Here is a 17,304-nt window from a genome sequence, read left to right as displayed (position 1 = left end):
ATTTCCCCTGATTTAAGTCATCCTCTCCATTTAGGGGGGAAAGATGCAGGCTTTCATTGGTTTATAATGATCATTGACTATGTGAGTGTTTGGATTCACCTCGATTTTAAGATGATGGTTCCCTTTCAGGATACCTCACCCTCCAAAGAAAGGAAAATTCCAACAAATGAGCAGGAATTCCTCCGGCTAGGAACTGGAACATTTCTAGCACCTTATAAAGTAATAGTTACAGATAGGTAGCCGTGTTGGTCTGCCATAGTCAAAACAAAACAAATTCCTTCCAGTAGCACCTTAAAGACCAACTAAGTCAGTTCTTGGTATGAGCTTTCGAAGAAGTGTGCATGCACACGAAAGCTCATACCAAGAACTGACTTAGTTGGTCTTTAAGGTGCCACTGGAAGGAATTTGTTTTGTTTTGACTTATAAAGTAATGTTTGGCTGAGGCTGGCTATTAAAGAAGCTGCTAAGAAACACCAGTATTGTCCTGTGAAGTTTTCATCATTCTGCTCCATAAATGAAAAAAAAAAAACAACCTGGATTTTGTTCCCTTTTTTTAAAAAAAAGGAGGAGGAATCCCAAGAGGCTGATTACCCAGAGGACTTCCACCCTTCCTGCTTCGTTATATTGTGTATACACAGAGGCGTGCACTGCATACTCCTCTCTTGGCTGCTACAAAACTATTGCTTGGCGAGAAACCAGCTGAACATCTGCAAAGGAGAGGGAGGGTCTACCCTCCTCTTCTCTTCCAGAACAACCTTAGCACTTGTACCTTGGTACGAGCTTTGTATCCCCCTAACACAGAAGCCACACCCTAGGCCTACGCAACCATCCTGTTATGCTCATCCTCACCACCCACAATTCCTGCCCAGCTGAAAGCCTTTTCAAGTTATCAGAATGTAATTGCAACCATTTCACTTATTAAGGCTGGGTGTTTAGTCTTCATCCACCCTGCTGAACATGTAACAAAGCCATGTCTTCAACTTTGACTCCTCACTCACCATATCAAGTCCACTGCCAAGTCATATTACCCTCTCTTTACAAAAATATGAACACTCTCGGCAAAAAACCAAGTTCACACCCTGATCGCCTCTCACCTGGACTAGAATAGCCTCCTCTTTTATTGTCTCACCTCAACCCAGCGTTCTGTTTACCCTACTCCATTTCCAGCTCCATCCTCTGTTAACTCCTGTATGTTGATTTGAAATGGTATACAGCTCAGGGCATGGAACTTTGAAAAGCGCCATCATCCCATATTAATAGTATTAAGTATTCCTCCTGCCATATGCATTTTACTTCTTCGTCAGAAATTGCATTCATGTTCCAATCTGATTTATTAATGGACTAGATTTTCTTAATTGGATGGTACCATTTGGATAATAACATCACAGCTTACCTATTTTGTGTGTCCCACTAAACACACAACATTCCGATTACTCTCCCTCCCCCCAAAAAAGGAAAATAAAGAAAGGGAAAGGAAAGGAAAGCAAAACCACTTTAAGTGGGTCGTGAGGGTCTAATCCTTTTCACTGCCCATTGGTTTCTGTACTCCCAAATTATGCTCCTACTTGCCAACCCACTCCTCCATCCTGGGTTTTTAGACATCTGCTTACTCTAAACAAAAATAACAGTCTTTGTCAGGGGTTTGCTAGAAGCATGCAACATGTCTTTGTATGTTAAATGTTTTGTTAGGTCCTTAGAAATGTCTTTCAAGCTAGCTCAAAACTGCAACTGGTGCCCTTTCCACCTCTCTTGGCACTCATTATTTCCCCTTAAGCCAAACTCCAGACTGGCTTTGCATGTAGACTACAAATGTTTGCAACAGCTTTATGGCACTTTTGCCCCATCAGGCAACATCAAGCCTATAAGGGAAAGACAGACACCTTGGATGAAAATGAAAAAAGCATCTCTCTTTTTTCAAAAACAACAACAACACAACAATATCTCAGGCGTGTGTTATTGTGATACATTAAGGATAATCAGCAGATTTTAAATGGTTTTCTTTTCAAGAGATGTGTTCTTTTCCCTTTAAATTTTAATCTTAATTGCTAGTTGGGTGCCTCTTGCAGAGTTCAAAGGCTACTCAACAAGTCAGTTACAACTAACACCTGAACTCTCGCCAGGCCTCCGGGCTTTGATCTAGCAGCTCAATTTTTGCAAAGCTTGTCCTAATTGCAAACATTATTGCCTAGGGAGTGTAACCAACAGCTGCATCTGCACAGGCACCCTGTAGCTGCCAGCAACATCCCTCAACTGCTAGCCGGGGCCAGGGGAGTAGGGAACAGGCCACTATTCATGTCCTTACTGACCACAGCTGCCAAGTGACACCTGAAAAAGGACAAGGTGGTGTTTGCCCTGTGCGGACGCTGACATAAATAATTACAGTGGTGCCTCGCAAGACGAAATTAATCCGTTCCACGAGTCTCTTCGTCTAGCGGTTTTTTCGTCTTGCGAAGCAAGCCCATTGACGGCTTAGCGGATTAGCGCTGTTAGCGGCTTAGCGGCTTTTAGCGGCTTATCGGCTTATCGGATAAGCAGATAAGCGGCTTAGCGGTTTAGAAAAAAGGGGGGAAAGGAAAAAAACCCTGCAGGAACTCGCAAGACATTTTCGTCTTGCGAAGCAAGCCCATAGGAAATTCATTTTGCGAAGCACCTCCAAAACGGAAAACCCTTTCGTCTAGCGGGTTTTCCGTCTTGCGAGGCATTCGTCTTGCGGGGCACCACTGTACAACAGGCTGCTCAAACAGACATGTGCAGGTGGGTGCACCTGCACTGGTCAAAACGGAGGCACTGGCTGGGAATTTCAACGGCCACTATGCTGCTGCTGCTTGCTAAACAATAACTTTAGATGATACCACCAGAAAGAAAAAGAAAAGAGGATGCTGCTGCTCAAAACCAGAAGTGGATGAGCCCTAATAGGAGCAACTTCCCTCCTAAAGAGGTGCTATGGGCCTGCCAGCACTCTCTTATTCCAGCATGCTATCAGGCTGATGTAATCATTGCTATATGCAAGCCTATTCATCCTCAGTCCTGGCAGAGGAGCAGCGCAATTATCGCTTTTGCCTGAGCTGCTTGCAGTAATGCAGTTTGTCAGCCAAAATTGTAGGAAGGAAATGGTGAGGTTAACTCTGATGATTTCATGGCTTTGTAAATGCAGTTCATTAAAAAGGCACACAACTGAGAAGATAAGGAATATACGCCTAAGCCAGGCCAATGCTTCATCTAGCCCAGCGCTATCAATCCTAACTAACCTTGGCTTCAGGCATGCATTAGTTGCAGGAAAGCATGATCTCATGGAACTCACCAAATCTTTGACAGATGGAGGGCTGGTTCACAGACATGTATGCTCCAGTTACCCCTATTTATCAGAGGCAGTCACAACATCCTGGATCTTGTACCTGGTAAATCTGTCCCCATTTTTGCCTTTGGAGGGGCATGTTAAAATTCTGTTAGTTGAGCTAGATTTATCATTCCTTAGAGGTCCAGCTCCTGAAGAGAAATCTTGGATCCAGATCCACCTTATCTCTAGTGTGCATACCTGCAGATACATACACATCTATGCTAAGGCACCATGTAGTGCACAGCCTGCGATTTCACATGGCAACAAAGATCATATTGAACTGTTCAGCAAAGGCAATTATGCTTTCCTAGTACAGTCGTACCTTGGTTGTCAAATGGAATCCGTTCCAGAAGTCCGTTCCACTTCTGAAAACGTTCGAAAACCAAGGTGCAGCTTCCGGTTGGCTGCAGGAGCTTCCTGCACTCAATTGGAAGCTGCGGAAGCCACGCTGGACGTTCGGGTTCCAAAGAACTTTCACAAACCGGAACACTCATTTCCAGGTTTGCAACGTTCAGGAGCTAAAACATTCAATTCGTAAGGTGTTTGAGAACCAAGGTACGACTGTACATGTCTCTAACCAAAAGAACAGGCACTGTCATAGCTTATCACTTGAAAAGTAAATAAACTGTTCATCATGATGGGAACTAGCCTAGCCTCCCCGTCTTTTCTCCTCTGGTGTGACTGTGATGAGGTGATCAGGAGCCTTTGCTTCCCATTTTGATTAACCACAGTTTAGTGATACATTGGACGCGGGTGGCGCTGTGGGTTAAACCACAGGGCCTAGGGCTTGCTGATCAGAAGGTCGGCGGTTCGAATCCCCGTGACGGGGTGAACTCCCATTGCTCGGTCCCTGCTCCTGCCAACCTAGCAGTTCGAAAGGACCTCAAAGTGCAAGTAGATAAATAGGTACCACTCCGGCGGGAAGGTAAACGGCGTTTCCATGTGCTGCTCTGGTTCACCACAAGCGGCTTAGTCGTGCTGGCTACATGACCCGGAAGCTGTACGCCGGCTCCCTCAGCCAATAAAGCGAGATGAGCACCGCAACCCCAGAGTCGGTCACGACTGGACCTAATGGTCAGGGGTCCCTTTACCTTTACCTAGTGATACATTGGAGCCCTAAACTGTGAAGAAATCCTAACCACTGTTTGCTGAAACAAGCCAGCTTCATCAATCACATATTGAAGTTGACTTGTTTCAAACAAACCATAGTTAAGATTATCCACATTTTGGGGAGGTCATACAAATATGAGAAGCTGCAGTCAAACAAAAAAGGAAGCAAACCTTTTGAACTGCTCCTCTCAGCCATGCTGGAAGTGGAGAAGGAGGGGGGGAAATGTGCAGGCCTGTGGAAGGGAGGCTGGCTGGGCTTGTTCCCATTGCGATAAACCATGGCTGAATCATGACTTATGAACACAGTCATAGGAACTGCATATGTTTCCTGCTCCCTCAATTAGATCCTGGGTTTGGAAGGATTAATGCTCCATCTTCCAAAAGTAGCCCACTTAGAATTACCCACGTGTGAGTGCTCTAGGACCTAGAGCATTCCCCGCATGAACTACAGTACAGTTTCAAAGCTCAACCTGGCCAGATATTCACTTGCTTTTTGTTTTTCCACCGCCTCATCCCCATTTTCTCTTGTTGTGGGCCTCTTTCCTCACACCCACTCTCCTCCTGTCATGTGAACAGAGTTTCCAGCATGGTTGGCCAGTAGCCAACGCACAAGAAGAGAGAAGAAATCATTCGGGGAAAGCAATTTTCTGCTCCTTTCCATCACATAAACGTCACCCCCTCCCCTCTCCCCAGCTTGCAAGACTACTGCAGAGCAAGAACTTTTACAGCTGTTTGGATAGCCTGGAAATCTCTTGCTCCAAGCAAAGCAGCAGTGAGCTCAGCCCTTCAGTGTTTGGTGAACAAAGCAGCATGTTCGCTGCATCACCACTTCCTTTTCTCAGGCCTATCCAATCAGTCCCAAGTCGTTCCCCCACAGTGGCGCACAAATCTCATGCATCTGTTCGCATCAACCCCATTCCTGCCTTATGCACCCACAAGTAGAGATGGCTCAACGTTCCACTGTGGCCACATTTCACCTTACTGGGCCTCAGCAGAATCTGCGCACCTTCCAGGAATCTTCCACACTACGACCCTGACTGTCCTTATTCCAAGACCAAGCTGCATGAAGAACAGTCACTTGTCAATCAAGTCGCCCATTGATACAACTGCAGCTGAACAGGATTTCCTGGGACTGTGCCATCGCAGTGGCTGAAAGACTGCTATCACTGGAGTTGCCATCAGAAAGTTGCATCTATTGTCTATGAAGATCTCCGTTGGCATGATATTGTTCACCATTATCAGGACACATATCACATGAACCATCTTCCCCGCTCCAGAAACTCTTCCACACAAAATAAATAGCCCATGCACTGAGCACCGCACAGATATCTCCAAATCAATCCTATCGCTTAAATTTGCACATTTGTAGAGGAGTCAACTGCAGCTGGTCCCACTTCACTGTCTTATAATTTCTAAGCTGCAACCAAGCTATCAGTATTCAGACATGAAAAGCCTAAATTGACTATTTATAATGTTGGAGTGTGTGTGTGTGTGTGTGTGTGTGTGTGTGTGTGTGCGCGCGCGCACACACACATGGAGGAAAGGTTGTCATTTTCATTCCTTACGTTTCACTTTTCTAAAAAAAAAGCGTTGAAGAGCATTCACAATCGCTCTCTCTTTTTTAGAGGGAGAATAACCTAACCTGTGTCTTGAGCTATGTCAAGAGGCTTTTTGAAGCGTATTCTATAAACGTCCGCGGTCTAGCTCTCGGCATCATTTATGAAACAGTGCTTCTGAAAAACCACTTGAGTTCGTACTTCAAGTGACAGCGACACCTAAGTTAAGTTTACTTAATTAAATTCACCGTAGTTCACTTAGCATGAAACTTGCATGAGCAAGCAAAAGGAAGAGGGTTTATTTTGATTTATTTGCTCTCCTTGGTTCCTCCTTATCTGAGCCAAGGACAATGGGATAGTCGTAACAGTTAAGGCACAACCCTGTTCTTTTCAGTACCCTGTTCTCAGAGTGGCCAACCAGATGCCTGTGGGAAACCTGGAAGCAGGACCCGAGTACAGTGGTACCTCAGGTTAAGTACTTAATTCGTTCCGGAGGTCCGTTCTTAACCTGAAACTGTTCTTAACCTGAATCACCACTTTAACTAATGGGGCCTCCTGCTGCTGCTGCTGCGCCGCCGGAGCACGATTTCTGTTCTCATCCTGAAGCAAAGTTCTTAACCAGAGGTACTATTTCTGGGTTAACCGAGTCTGTAACCTGAAGCGTATGTAACCCGAGGTACCACTGTACAAGAACACACTCTCCTCTGTTTCCAGCTACTGGTATTCAGATGCAGTACTGCCTCCAACTGTGGAGGAGGAGAGCAGCCATCATGGCTAGCAGCCTTTGATAGGCCTCTCCTCCAGGAATTTGTCTAACCCTCTTTTAAAGCCATCTTCTTAGGCTGAGGGTTATCACTGCCTCATGGAGGAGCAAGTTCCATAGTTTATCTATGCGCTGCATGAGGTTGGACTTAGTTTTTTCTGTCCTGGCTCTTCCAACATTCAGCTTCACTGCAGGCCCGTGAGTTCCATGAGAGATGGAGAAAAACCTTTCTCTACCCACTTTCTCCATGCCATGCAAAAATTGTTAAACTTCTATCACTTCTTCTACTTGCCTTTTCTCTAAACTAAAAAGTCGCAAGCACCGTAACCTTTTTTCATGGCTCTATCGCCTTGATTGCGCGGGTTGCCCTTTTCTGACCTTACAATATCCTTTTTGAGGTGATTACCTTGCTGGTGTAACTCTACAATGGAAACTAATAAAGGGGAAAGAGGGTGGGAGCCAGATCAGTGTTTGTAGGCGACTAATCAGCTGCTCAGTCTCCCTCTGCTTAGCCTTTGTTCACAACCACATTTCCCAATAGGAAAATTTCATTGCTAGCGGCTGAAGTGGTTGTCTACATGCATTTTTGCAAGCTCCCACATGCTGGGTGGGTGAGGCTTCGGAGAGGTTGAAACTCAGCTCTCAAAGTAAATCGATGGGGAGAGATGTAGCGTGTGCAAGGAAAAATTCCATTCAGAGGAGTAATAGTCTAACACACAATTTCCTCCTACCTTTGGAACCGGTTGCTCCTCTTAGATTCTGATCAGTCAGTGGAAATCCAGGCAACAGGAGATGGAACGTTTTTCACTCAAGTGAGTATACACAGGGAACTCAATCAGGAAATACTTGTTTTTCTTGCTATGAGATTGATCTTCACACCTGTATCTTGGTCTGAAGCTGAAATGGGGGAAGGCTGCTATCTAATATTGTTTCTTGTTTTTGAAAATCTAAAGAGATAAGCAACTACCTGACATTTAGAAGGCATCTGAAGGCAGTCCTGTTTAGGGAAGTTTTTAAGGAATGATGTTTTAATGTATTTTTAATCTCTGTTGGAAACCGCCCAGAGTGGCCTGGGAGGCCCAGCCAGATAGGCGGGGTACAAATGATAAATTACTATTATATTATTATTACAAAGCATAAAATGTACTCTACTACACCAGAGAAGGAGGAACATGGAAGGGCCATGACTCAGTGGTAGAAATTCATTTCGTTTAAAATCACGACATGTCTAAGCTTGGCACCCAAAGACAACAGAACAACACAGGTGCTAGATGAATGTTATTGAGGAAGGAATTCTGCAACAAGTGGGGAATCACCAATGAGAAAGAGTCCTACTTCTGAGTAAACATGCACAAGATTCTGCTGTAAGGCTGCAATCCTGTGAACACTTACTTGGGAACAACTCACAAAGTATGTAACACACTACAAAACTTCTGTCCAATCCAATTACAGGAGATACAAATAGATAAAATGAGTGCCAATATAGGTGCAGGAATATGCCAGCTTTCAGATTTCAGACCTGTACAGCATAATCCAATGTGTGTTTCCTCAGAAGTAAGCTTAATGGTATTTGATGGAGCTTACATCTATTTTTGGGACGCGGGTGGCGCTGTGGGTTAAACCACAGAGCCTAGGACTTGCTGATCAGAAAGTCGGTGGTTCAAATCCCCGCAACGGGGTGAGCTCCCGTTGCTCGGTCCCTGCTCCTGCCAACCTAGCAGTTCGAAAGCACATCAAAGTGCAAGTAGATAAATAGGTACGCTCCAGCAGGAAGGTAAACGGTGTTTCCGTTCACTGCTCTGGTTCGCCAGAAGCAGCTTAGTCATGCTGGCCACATGACCTAGAAGCTGTATGCCAGCTCTCTCGGCCAATAAAGCGAGATGAGCGCCGCAACCCCAGAGGCGGTCAGGACTGGACCTAATGGTCAGGGGTCCCTTTACATCTATTTCACAATGCAGTCTTTGAAACTGAAAATTGTATACTTTTGCAGTCACCTAAGCAGGTCTATTAAAGTCTTTATAAATAATAAAATTATCTCCCTTCCTTTGAAACCAGCACAGAAATGGAATACAATGTATGTATCTTCTGTGTGTTTTTGTCATCAATAGCCAAAGGTTTTAAACAAAAGCTCAAGTAATAAACACAAAATAGTAAATAAGCAATAAGGGTTGGCAGGTCCTGAAAAAGTAGCTGGTTCCACGCCAACTTGCAATTGTGTTACTTCATCAGTTGCTAAATTCCTTGGCGGTTCAAGGAAAGCAGCCACAAAGTTTTACTAGGACAATAAAAACAAAACCGTCCCAAGCACACTCAGTAACCCTCACACAGCAAAAGAGCCACATGGACTTACCACAGGAGTATAAACAAAGATTTGTTAACCTGTCATTGGCCAGTACCAAAGTGTAGCACTTTTTTGTGGTTTATCACCCTGGCACAGAAACTTTCAAGGTATATCTATAGCGCACTAGAGACTTAAACTGGTTCAAAAAGTCAATCTGTCTCCCAAGGGAACACTGGGAACTGGAATTCTGTTGATCTCTAACAGAAACTTTCAGCATGCTCACCAAATAAGAACCAGGATTCTTGGGGAGGGAAAAGGAGACAGTACAACAGTATCCACCACCATTCCATCCTGTAAATCAGGGGCGAGGCACCTCAGTCCCAGGGGCCAAATGCAGCTTCCAGGCCTCTATCTGGCCCTCGGGAATCTCTACAGGCCGTCTGAAGGCCAGACCACCCGCTGGCCCTGCTCTGCACCTGCAAATGCTTTGGGATAATGATGCCTTTTGCTTTAAAGTTAATTTTCTCTTACTTACAGAGATTGCACATTGAACCAAGACTAAAACTTGTTAGGTATTTTGCATTAATACTGCCTGGAAAAATCACTGCCCTCTCCATTTTTTCTTAGCAAAGTGGTCTAGATGTCACACTGGAAAAGCCAAAACGCCACCCACAAATTGGCAGAGAGGAATTGCTACATTGCCGCAAGCAGCTGGGTCTTGCCCAGGGCAGTGTGCTCCTTCAACGGACCTTGCCAAACAAGGGAGCAGGCAACCATGAATAAAAGCTTTGGTCTCTGAAAAATACAGTGCCAGATCTTAGGCCACCAAGGAAGCATCACAGAAGGTTTGTTCCATCAATCGCTTCCACGGGGCACTTTCTGCAACAGATTGCAAGGGAGGCAAGGTGCGGCGAGGGTTCGGCTACCATAATCAGTTCACTCCTTTTGTTGTAGATGCCTCCGCAGTTTATATGTGAATGGGAAAGACATATTAATAAAAGGAGCATGGCTCTGCCCAGTCATATCTTGTTTAACTCTTAATACCTACAGAAAAAGTACAGGGAATGGTTTAAGCGTCTGTGATGCCATTAAAGAAAAGCAGATTTTATCCTGGTAAGTGCCTAGACAGGAGGCAGTCCTTCCTCACCATGGAGTTTCTAAAACAAGCAATGCCAATGTGATGTCTTCCAGATGTTGTTGGACTTCAACTACCAACATCCCCAACCAGCATGGCCAAAGGTAGAAATATATAGAGGACAAGATTCATGGGAGCTGCAGCCCCACAACATCTGAAGAATGTAATAGCGGCCACCCTCCTGCTGCAAAAGCATTGCAGCAAACTAGTGATGCTACCTAAAAGAATGTTTCTGACTATTCATTGCACCACATAAAATAAAGGCTCAACAATGGCTGGAAGCACACCCAACTTTATCCTGGCACCTGTCTTCCCTAGGCCTACTAATATGTGGGCAGTTTCACCAGGGTTACAAGCAAGGAGTTGATGCTGGACCAACACATCAGTGTCAAAAGCATGACAATAGCAACTCTCCTGGGTTCTTAATCCACCCAAGCCAATGCAAGGACAAGGCAGCTAGTTAATGGCCATCATTTAAAGGGCACCATTAGCTGGGAAGGTTATTGGGCTTACCAACTGCAACCAAATTCCAAGTGCCACGGAAAGTATTTCATAGCATATACCCCATGTTGAAACAACTATTGCAGGTTATTCAGAACACACACACAGAGGAGTTTCTTCTTTTTCCTTAAATTTGTACAGCACATTGATATTTTAAAAAGTAATAGTAACTAAGTTCAGTCACACCCATCAATTATCTAGTGCCACCAATGAGAAACAATGTTCATTTCCAGCTTGCCAAAAAGCACCAAGCATGTATGTTAAGATTAAGGGAATATGATATTGTGTTGACTTTGGATTGAAGTTTATACTATGGGAAGGATGAAAATCAGCCACTACTACAGCCCTCAGCTCCGAGAGACCCCCTGCCCCACCCCAAAACAAAATTATTACTACTTTCCCTCTCTATAATTTGGGCAGAAAAAAATGTCTGTCTCAGTTGTTCCACTTTGGAATCTGGTGCTGGAAATTTAAAGCTTCTCAAAAAAATATGGAACATTTCATAGCTACATCCAAGACGAAGCTCTGTTGTGATGCAAGCACCACTGTCGCAATTTTCTAGACAATGGAAATGTGCCATTTGCTACTATATACATGTGTAATATTTTTTTGGAGTGGGTAAAATACTTGACAGCCATACAATCCCACTCCCCTCTATGGTAGTCAATTGATCCCATACTATGGTTGGATCTAAAGGCCAGAGATTACTCTAAACACCGAGTCACTTGGGGGCAGAAGATCCGAGGTATGCCTCCATGGTGGCAATTGTATAATTTATTTAAAAAATTAACATCATGATATTTTGCTGCCCTTTAAAACAACACAGCACAAAACCTGCTTGAGGCAGGTCACCTCACATTGTCCAATGGTAGGAATGGCCATGGATGAACTTGGAGACTTTACATTTGTGTAAAATTAGAGCACTGTTCACTGAACTACAGCAGGTTCTGGTGAAGTTGTTAGAAAAAACGGGTGTATTTGTGGGGGGGAATGGAGGGGAAGAGATTGGATGGATGGGCTTAAGGAAGTTAAAATGGCATTGTACAAACCTTTCATCAATCCCAGGCTGTAACTTTGCTTTCCAAGTGAATTGAGAAATTTGGGGGTTATTACAAAACCATTCCATTTTTTAAAACCTAGAATCATAGAATAGAATCATAGAATCATAGAGTTGGAAGAGACCACAAGGGCCATCGAGTCCAACCCCCTGCCAAGCAGGAAACACCATCAGAGCACTCCTGACATATGGTTGACAAGCCTCTGCTTAAAGACCTCCAAAGAAGGAGACTCCACCACACTCCTTGGCAGCAAATTCCACTGTTGAACAGCTCTTACTGTCAGGAAGTTCTTCCTAATGCTTAGGTGGAATCTTCTTTCTTGTAGTTTGGAACCATTGCTCCGTGTCCGCTTCTCTGGAGCAGCAGAAAACAACCTTTCTCCCTCCTCTATGTGACATCCTTTTATATATTTGAACATGGCTATCATATCACCCCTTAACCTCCTCTTCTCCAGGCTAAACATGCCCAGCTCCCTTAGCCGTTCCTCATAAGGCATCGTTTCCAGGCCTTTGACCATTTTGGTTGCCCTCCTCTGGACACGTTCCAGTTTGTCAGTGTCCTTCTTGAACTGTGGTGCCCAGAACTGGACACAGTACTCCAGGTGAGGTCTGACCAGAGCAGAATACAGTGGCACTATTACTTCCCTTGATCTAGATGCAATACTCCTATTGATGCAGCCCAGAATTGCATTGGCTTTTTTAGCTGCCGCGTCACACTGTTGGCTCATGTCAAGTTTGTGGTCAACCAAGACTCCTAGATCCTTTTCACATGTACTGCTCTCAAGCCAGGTGTCACCCATCTTGTATTTGTGCCTCTCATTTTTTTTGCCCAAGTGCAATACTTTACATTTCTCCCTGTTAAAATTCATCTTGTTTGTTTTGGCCCAGTTCTCTAATCTGTCAAGGTCATTTTGAAGTGTGATCCTGTCCTCTGGGGTGTTAGCCACCCCTCCCAGTTTGGTGTCATCTGCAAATTTGATCAGGATGCCCTTGAGTCCATCATCCAAGTCATTGATAAAGATGTTGAATAAGACCGGGCCCAAGACAGAACCCTGTGGCACCCCACTAGTCACTCTTCTCCAGGATGAAGAGGAACCATTGATGAGCACCCTTTGGGTTCGGTCAGTCAGCCAGTTACAAATCCACTGAGTGGTAGCATAGACAAGTCCGCATTTTACCAGCTTCTTCCTAGTGAATTCCACTTGAGGTTTTTTCCTGCGGCCTCCCCATTATTTTTTTACAATCTTTTTAAAACAACAACAGTTATCCCTATTTTTTAGAGCAGGCTTGTGAAGACCTTCACCAAGCCTCTCTCTTTTTAACAAGATGAATGGAGAGAAGATGGATTATTTCCATGCAAAGATTTACAGTACTCATCACTTCAGTTTACCTTCCATAGAAAGAGAAAAAACCTTACAGAACAGTGTGATATGAAACTCCTAATTGGACTCAATTCTCTAAATAGGGTTTAAAAGTTAATACTGCACAGTAAAACTAAATCACACTGCAGTAAGATTGAACAGACCTGGAATCAGCTAGGCTGAACCCCTTTTATCTGCTGCTCCTGAAAACGGAAAGGCAAACTCAGCAGCTTTTATGCCAGAAAGTTTTATCTGCATTCCTAAAAGCACCGAAAATGTGGGCGAAAAGGGAGGAGGGTTCCCCACGCCCACTGGTGTGACCCACATAATTCCTTTTAGCCAAGCCTGTGGATTTGGTAAGACTTTCCCTTCTTTGATATTGGGGGGGGGGAGGGATCCAACAAGATTCTGTGGCATTTTGAAACCCGTGCTTGAGGTAGCCATTTCCATGACGATTCACAGCTTTTCGCAATAAGTCACCCTTTCTCCACTGTGGAAACGTCTCCCGCCCTCAAGCGAATCAGAATACCCCCAGTTCTCCATAAACCCCAACGGATAACCCTGCAGATCAGTTCCAGACGATCCCGCCACTAGGAATTCACGCACAGATTTCCATAGGGCAGCCCGACCTGCTCTCCTCCTTTTCGATCCTCCTCTTCTAAGCCAAAAGCCGAGAGACCATTAGTCCACTACGGGCAGCAGCGGTGCAGTTAGGCACTACTTTTTTAAAAAAAAACAAACTCTGGCTTTAAGGATCTTCGCAAAAAGGGGTGTTCTTCGGATGCTCACATGCATTTCTTCACGTACTGTACTGTAGTTCCCCATGGGGTCCGCCAGCCCAGCTACGGAGAGTGGGGAGCAGTCCCTTCCTGCTGGTCACCTCCCCACCGCAGCCAAAAGCGACCCGGTCATTTTGCACAAACAGATCCCTTCTCTTCCCCCCCCCCCCGCAAACTTCGAAGGGATCCCAAGACAGAGCCTTCCCCAACCTCCCCCTCCCACCACAAGCTGTAGGATTTGGCACATGAAGCCAGACCCCCCCCCAAAAAAAAATAAGAGGCAGAACCGCCCCCCCCCCCGCCTGCCTACCTTGCTCAATGGCAGTAGCCGGCCTGTCCCCCCATCTGCCTTCTGTTCTCATCTTGGGAAACTCCAGCCTGGCAACTCCAAGAGCAGCAGCGACCGAAGCAGCCTCTGCTTGCATAGTTCCCTTTGCTCTGCTCTGCTCGCCCCCGCCGTGGTTCCTCCCTTTTGTTAACAGAGCCCCCTCACGGATTTTCAAAGGATTTCCTTTGAAATCTCTCTTTGCAACTCCGCCTGCTCCATTAGAAGGATCAGCTTCTTCCACGGCGAAATCTTCCCAAGTTTCCCTTTCCCTCCTCTTGCTGTCGCTGCTGCAATTCTCTCCCCCCTAAAAAAATACCCATCAGCTGCTTTTCTCCCCGCCCCCCATCCCGTCCGCTTCTTTTCCTGACTTTATGGCGCTCTCTCTCTTCCTTCCCCCTCCAAAGCCTAATACCACCCCCTTTCTTCCCCCCTCCCCCTCTTTTCTTTTCTCCTCCTCCTGTGTCTTTCTTCCCACCCTTCCCTAGCCTGACCCATCCTGACTCTTTCCCAGTGAGCTAATCTGCAGCTGGCTGAAGAGCAGGCCGCATTGCCATGGCAACCCAAAATACTAGAGGATTGACGGGGTGGGGAGGGCCGCAAACAGGACCTGCTTGGGGACAACATTTGGGGGTCAGGGTGTGGTGGGGAACTACAGAAGGGGGCTATCCGTTTCAATTCCTCCACTTCTGTCATAAAAAAAAATCATAAAAAAACAATTTATTATTATTATTATCACGTTTCAAGTGCATCCCAAGCCAAAGTTGCTTTGCAAAGTTGCTCAGAGGACTTTTATCAAAATTAATGTTTCCGCTCCTGCTAAAGATCCGTGCCTGAGAACACTTATTCTCAAATTATTTACCTTGAAAATGATGTGGCCACATATATAGCCGTAAACACACACCCCTGGGCATAAGAGGAGTGAAATAATTCATTTCTTCAGGAACTGTTTATGTATGGCATAAGGACTGTGGCTCCACAGAAATGGAAGCATGCCCAGATTTCTTGGGGTGGGGGTGGGGAGATGAGGGGCACCTCGCCCTGGAGATATTGGGGAATTGCACCGGTGGTTTACTGGGAAGAGATCTTAAAAGCGGTGCACTCTTGATATATTCCAGGTCCCTTCCTGGATAAACATATCAGATTGCCATTTGCCAAGCTGTAATTTATCACAAGGTACATATAACCATTTGGAAAGCTGGTGGTGATATCCTGCCAAGCAGCGAGACGGCATCCCCATATTTTTGATTAGGTGAATACAGGCAGTTAGAAAACACTACAATTAATGTGGTTCCATTACAAAATGTGTTAAGTGGTTTTCTCACTGTCTCTGGCAGCACAGACACCATGCATTTAAAACACATTTGCCACCCGTCCCACAATGAATCCTGGGAACTGTAGCTAGTAAAAGGGATTGGGAATTGTAGCTCTTGCGGGATAAACTCCAGTTCTAAGGATTTGGGGGTGGGGCTTTAAATACACAGCACCTCGTCTCTCTCACATACTCCATCTCTCTGGTTATAATTTCCACTAGGGTATTCATCTATAAAATCATTTACATGTCACATTTGGGGTCATAGCCTACCATACAATGTCATAAAAACTAACATTGCAATGGGTAGCCATGTTGGCCTAACTGGGGATAGAACAGATGCAAAAGGTCCCAGGTGTCTGAGACAAACTCCTGCTTGAAACAACCACTGCCAGTCCGTGTCAACAATCCTAAATTCAATGGGCCAATGACAGCTTCCTAGGTTCCTATTGCAGTCAAGAAGGTTTGGGGGTGGGGAAGTGTCTTGTAGTACCTTGAAGTCTTAAATTTATTATGGCACAACCTTTCAGAAAATGAAATTATTCAAGAACCAGTAGGGTAACTTTTCACCTCCAAGTGCCCTTTGTTGCCAACTTGAACAACTGAACTTCAGAAGGAATTGGCACTGACCTAAAAACTCCACATATATACCAAGCTGACAAAATGACAAGATAGTGTGCAAGTTGACCACCCGCCCTTTGCCCTTTGCCCCTACCTTTGGATATCATATTGTTTTACATTTTTCATTGAACGTAACCAAAAGACTTTATAATCTGAGAGGGGGGGGAGGGAGGGAGGGAGATTGCACATTCTTTGTAGTTCCTGGAAATCTTTTAATACAAATTATTTCAAAAAAATAAAAGCAAGACTCCAATATGAAAGTGCCAAATTATCAGTAAATTCTTATCAGTAAATTCAGTTCTGAAAGCTGTGGCTTGAATTGTACTGTTTCCGGCCTCATTGATTCAATTTAATTAATTAGTTAACCAATTAACTAATTTTAGCAATGTTAAAGGTGTTTTTCTTCTCACCAAATATTGCTGCTGATTGTCCTTTTAAAATCGCTATATCAGACTGTAATATTTGCTTTGCGTTTCCATGTGATCTCACTGTTTATATATATTTCTCTCTCTCTATGCTCATGTGTAGCTGTTTCCTGACACCTGGGAGTAGTACTTAATGAACTGGATGCTAATTTAGAAAACCTCTTGCCATAATAAATTTGTCAAATCTTTAAAGTGTCACAACACTCATTTTAATTTTTTCCCTGCATTTGGTTATGTGTTCTTTACCACGTATTTGTGGATTCAGAAGAAGGATCTGTTTGACATTCTGAGCAGTCGCCGAGTATACATTCAAATACAATTTCATGAACAGCGTAAATTCATCCATTTTTCACATCAGCACCTGTTTAATGGATTCACTCCCCACCCCTTGCTTCAGTTTCCCTTAATTAGCACAATTCATTCACATGCACATACCACCCCCTTACCAGAGACTTATTTCTAATTGATCAGAAATACAAATAGTACAATGCATCAGGCTCTTTTCTAAATCAAGGCTTCTGGTATGGAAACAATTGACGCTGCCCTAAACTGATTTTCACAAACTGAAGATAAAGCACCAATGCTGTTACTATACTTCTGCTGGGGCTTAATGACATATCAAACCCTACATAAGGTTCTATGATCGCCATCTACTGGAACTAGTCAGAACTCCAGGATACAGGGTGCTTTCAGCCTATCACTCTTCTGCAGGAGAGATTCTAGCTTATAGTAGAACTTTAG

The 17,304-nt window shown here is 44.5% G+C and overlaps 1 protein-coding gene and 1 long non-coding RNA gene across 5 annotated transcripts in view; one reads left to right on the top strand and one right to left on the bottom strand.

The window, feature by feature from the left end:
- The window catches only part of DENND2A (DENN domain containing 2A), a 69,426-nt gene extending 54,845 nt beyond the window's left edge, over window positions 1-14,581 (bottom strand). For 2 of the 4 annotated variants that reach the window (XM_081878832.1, XM_081878831.1), the window contains exon 1: window positions 14,191-14,579. The gene's annotated coding sequence lies outside the window, so the exon portion shown is untranslated. Of the gene's footprint in view, window positions 1-14,190 lie in introns of all 4 variants that reach the window. The other 2 variants (XM_081878830.1, XM_081878833.1) reach the window with 2 other exon arrangements.
- On the top strand, window positions 7,417-10,489 carry LOC309351399. Its single transcript, XR_014160826.1, has 3 exons — window positions 7,417-7,578; window positions 9,675-9,892; window positions 10,239-10,489. It is a non-coding gene; the product is annotated as an uncharacterized lncRNA (long non-coding RNA).
- Window positions 14,582-17,304: the final 2,723 nt, after the last annotated feature.

The sequence above is a fragment of the Podarcis erhardii genome, assembly GCF_964252035.2.
Source record: "Podarcis erhardii genome assembly, chromosome: 10".
NCBI lineage: Eukaryota > Metazoa > Chordata > Lepidosauria > Squamata > Lacertidae > Podarcis > Podarcis erhardii.
The sequence above is the reverse complement of the archived record's forward strand: the minus strand, read 5'-3'. Positions and strand labels throughout refer to the sequence as shown.